We start from the raw sequence: 4968 nt of genomic DNA on the forward strand, positions 1-4968 counted from the left end.
AAGAGTGTTTCAAAAGTACTCAATCAAAAGAAAGTTTCAACTCTGTGAAATGAAGGCACACATAAAAAAGAAGTTCCTCAGAATGCTTCTGTCAAGTTTTTATGTGAATAAATTTCCTTTTCAACATAAAAAGCATAAAAAGAGCTCCAAATATCCATTTGCAGATAGTACAGAAAGACTGTTTCCAAACTGCTCAATCAAAAGAAAGGTTCAACTCTGTGAGATGAATGCACACATCACAAAGAAGTTTCTCAGTAGGTTTCTGTCTAGTTTTTAGGTGAAGATATTTCCTATTTCAACACAGGCATCAATGGGCTCAGAAATATCCTTTTGCAGGTTCTACAAAAGGACTGTTTCCAAACTGCTCAATCAAAAGAAATTTTCAACTCTTTGAAATGAAAGCACACATCACAAAGAAGCTTCTCAGAAATCTTCTGTCTAGTTTTTATCTCAAGATAATTCTTATTTTGCCACAGGTCTCAATGGGCTCACAAATATCCCTTTGCAGATTCTACACAAGTTCTGTTTCCAATCTGCTCAATCAAAAGAAACGTTCAACATTGTGAGATGAATGCACATATCACAAAGAAGTTTCTCAGAATGCTTCTGTCTAGTTATTATGTGAAAATATTTCCTTTTTCACCATAGTCTTTAATCTGCTCAAAAATATCCCTCTGCAGATATTACAAAAAGAGTGTTTCCAAACTGGTCCATCAAGGAAAGTTTCAACTCTGTGAGATGAATGGACTCATCACAAAGAAGTTTCTCAGAATTCTTCTGTCTAGTTTTTATGTGAACATATTTCCTTTTTCACTCTAGGCTGCAAAGTGCTCCATATATCCACTTGCAGGTTCTAAAAAAAGAGTGTTTCAAAATTGCTCAATCAAAAGAAAGGCTCAAATTTGTGAGATGAAAGCACACATCACAAAGAAGTTTCTCAGAAAGCTTCTGTCTGCTTTTTATATGAAGGTATTTCGTTTTGCACCATAAGCCTTTAACTGCAAAGAAATATAACTCTGCTTATACTACCAAGAGACTTTCTCCAAATTGCTAAATCAAAAGAAACGTTCAACTATGTGAAATGAATGCACACATCACACAGAAGTTTCTCAAAATGCTTCTGTCTAGTTTTCATGTGAAGACATTTATTTTTCACCGTTGGCCTCAAACTGCTCAGAAATATCCCTTTGCAGTTTGTGCAAAAAGACGGTTTCCAAACTGCTCAATGAAAAGAAATGGTCAACCATTAAAGGTGAATGGAAAAGTCACAAAGAGTTTTCTCAAAGAGCTACTGTCTAGTTTTTATGTGAAGATATGTACTTTTTCACTATAGGCCTTAAAATGCTCCAAATATCCATTTGCAGATTCTACAAAAAGACTGTTTCCAAACAGCTCAATCAAAAGAAAGGCTCAACTCTGTGACATGAATGGACAAATCACAAAGAAGTTTCTCAGAATGCTTCTGTCTAGTTTTTATGTGCAGATATTTCGTTTCCACCATAGGCCTCAAATGGCTCAGAAATATCCCTTTGCAGATTGTACAAAAAGACTGTTTCCAAACTACTCAATCAAAAGAAAGATTCAACTCTGTGAAATGAAAGTGCACATCACAAAGAAGTTTGTCAAAGTGGTTCTGTCTAGTTTTTATGTGAATATATTTCATTTTTGACCGTGGGCCTCAAAGCTCTCCAAATATCCATTTGTAGATTCTTCAAAAAGACTGTTTCCAAAGTGATCAACAAAAAGAAAGGCTAAACTCTGTAGGATGAAAGCACACATCACAAAGAAGTTTCCCAGAAAGCTTCTGTCTAGTATTTATGTGAAGATATTTCCTATTTCTCCATAGGCCTCAAAGAGATCACAAATATCCCTTTGCAGATTCTACAAAAAGACTCTTTCCAAACTGCTCAATGAAAAGGAAGCTTCAACTCTGTGAGGTGAATGCACAGATAAAAAAGAAGTTTTTCAGAATGCTTCTGTCTAGTTTTTATGTGAAGATATTTCTTTTTCACCACAGGCCTGAAAACACTCAGAAATATTCCTTTGCAGATTGCACAAAAAGAATGTTTCAGAACTCCTCAATGAACAGAAAGATTCAACTCTTTGAGATGAATGCAAACATCACAGAGAGTTATCTCAAAAAGCTTCTGTCTGGTTTTTATGTGAAGATATTTAGTTTTTCCCCATAGGCCTCAAACTGCTCACAAATATACCTTTGCAGATTCTACACAATGAATTGATCTCAAACTGCTCAATGAAAAGAAATGTCCAAATCTGTGAGATGAAAGCACGCATCACAAAGAAGTTTCTCAGAAAGTTTCTGTCTAGTTTTTAGGTGCAGATACTTCCTTTTTCACCTTATGCCTCAAAGCCCTCCAAATATCCATTTACAGATTCTACAAAAGGAGTGTTTACAAACTGCTCAATCAAAAAGGTTCAACACTGTGAAATGAAAGCACACATCACAAAAAAGTTTCTCAGAATGCTTCTGTCTAGTTATTATGTGAAGATATTTCCTCTTTCACTATAGGCCTCAGAGGGCTCAGAAATATCCCTTTGCAGATTCTATGAAAAGACTGTTTCTGAACTACTGAATGAAATGAAAGTTTCAACTCTTTGGGATGAATGCACACATAACAAAGAAGTTTCTCACAATGCTTCTGTCTGATTTTTATGTGAAGATATTTCTTTTTCACCATAGGCCTCAAATCACTCAGAAATATCCCTTTACAGATTGTGCAAAAAGACTGTTTCTAAACAGCTCAATTAAGAGGAAGATTCAATTCTGGGAGATGAATGCAAACATCACAAAGAGGTTTCTCAAAAAGCTTCTGTCTGGTTTTTATGTGAAGGTATTTTCTTTTTCACCATAGGCCTCAAACTGCTCACAAATATCCCTTTGCAGATACTACAAAAAGACAGTTTCCATACTGCTCAATGAAAAGAAAGGTTAAACTCTGTGAGATGAAAGCACACTTCACAAAGAGGTTTCTCAGAATGCTTTTGTCTAGTGTTATGTGAAGAAGTTTCCTTTTTCACCATAGGCCTCAAAGCACTCCAAATATCCATTTGCAGATTCTACAAAAAGACTGTTTCCAAATTGCTCAATCAAAAGAGCGGTTCAACCCTGTGAGATGAATGCACGCATCCCAAAGAAATTTCTCAGAAAACTTCTGTTTAGTTTTTATGTGAAGATATTTCCTTTTTCACCATGGGCCACAAAGCACTCCAAATATCCACTTGCAGATTCTACAAAAAGAGTGTTTCCAATCTGCTCAATCAAAAGAAAGGTTCAACTCTGTGAGATGAAAGCACACATCACAAAGAAGTTTCTTAGAAACCTTATGTCTAGTTTTTTGTGAAGATATTTCATATTTCAAAATAGGCCTCAATGGGCTCAGAAGTATACCCTTGCAGATGGGACAAAAAAGAGTGTTTCCAAACAACTCAATCAAAAGAAATGTTTAACTCTGTGAGATGAATTCACACATTACAAAGAAGTTTCTCAGAATGCTTCTGTCTAGTTTTTTTTGGGAAGCCATTTCCTTTTCACTATAGGCCTCAGTCTGCTTACTAATAGCCCTCTGCAGATACTAGAAAAAGACTCTTTCCAAACTGCTCAATCAAAATAAAGTTTCAAATCTGTGAGATGAAAGCCCACATCACAAAGAAGTTTCTCAGAAGGTTTCTGTCTAGTTTTTATGTGAAGATATTTCCTATTTCACCTTAGGCCTCAAAGGGATCAAAAATATCCCTTTTCAGATTCTACAAAAAACTGTTTCTGAACTGCTTCATCAAAAGAAAGGTTCAACTCTATGAGATGAATGCATACATAAAAAATTCGTTTCTCAGAATGCTTCTGTCTTGTTTCTATGTGAAGATATTACTTTTTCACCATAGGTCTCAAACCGCAAACAAATAATCCTTTGCAGATTGCAAAAAAAGTATGTTTCTACACTGCTCAATGAACAGAAAGGTTCAACTCAGTGAGATGAATGCAAACATCACAAAGAGTTTTCTCAAAATGCTTCTGTCTAGGTTTTATGTGAAGATATTTACTTTCTCACCATAGACCTTAAACTGCTCACATATATCCCTTTGCAGATTCTACAAAATGACTTGTTGCCAAACTGCTCCATGAAAAGGAAGGTCCAAATCTGAGAAGAAAGCACGCATCACAAGGAAGTTTCTCAGAAAGTTTCTGTCTAGTTTTTATGTGCAGATCCATTTCCAGGTTCTACAAAATGAGCGTTGCCAAACTGCTCAATCAAAAGAGAGGTTCAACTCTGTGAGATGAAAGCACACAACACAAAGAAGTTTTTCAGAAAGCTTCCGTTTAGTTTTTATGTGAAGACATTTCCTATTTCACCATAGACCTCAATGGGCTCACAAATATCCCTTTGCAGATTCTACAAAAGGACTCTCTTTCCAAACTGCTTAATCCAAGGAAAGTTTCAATCCTGTGACATGAATGCACACATCACAAAGAAGTTTCTCAGAATGCTTCTGTCTAGTTTTAATATGAAGATGTTTCCCTTTCCACCAAGTCTGCAAAGTGCTCCAAATATCCACTTGCAGATTCTACAAAAGGACTGTTTCCAAACTGCGCAATCAAAAGAAATATTCAACTCTGTGAGATGAATGCACAAGTCACAGGAAGTTACTCAGAATGCTTCTGTCTAGTTTTTATGTGAAGTTATTTCCTTTTCTACTATAGGCCACAAAGCACTCCAAATATACACATGCAGATTCTATAAAAAGTGGGTTTCCAAAATGCTCAGTCAAAAGAAAGGTTCAATTCTGTGAGATGAATGCACATATCACAGAGAAGTTTCTCAGAATGCTTCTGTCTAGGTTTCATGTGAAGATAGATCTTTTTCCTCTATAGGCCCCAAAATGCTACAAATATCCACTTGGAGATACTACAAGAAGAGTGTTTCAAAAGTACTCAATCAAAAGAAAGTTTCA

This window comes from Pongo abelii, chromosome 15 (assembly GCF_028885655.2).
Source record: "Pongo abelii isolate AG06213 chromosome 15, NHGRI_mPonAbe1-v2.0_pri, whole genome shotgun sequence".
Classification (NCBI taxonomy): Eukaryota; Metazoa; Chordata; class Mammalia; order Primates; family Hominidae; genus Pongo; species Pongo abelii.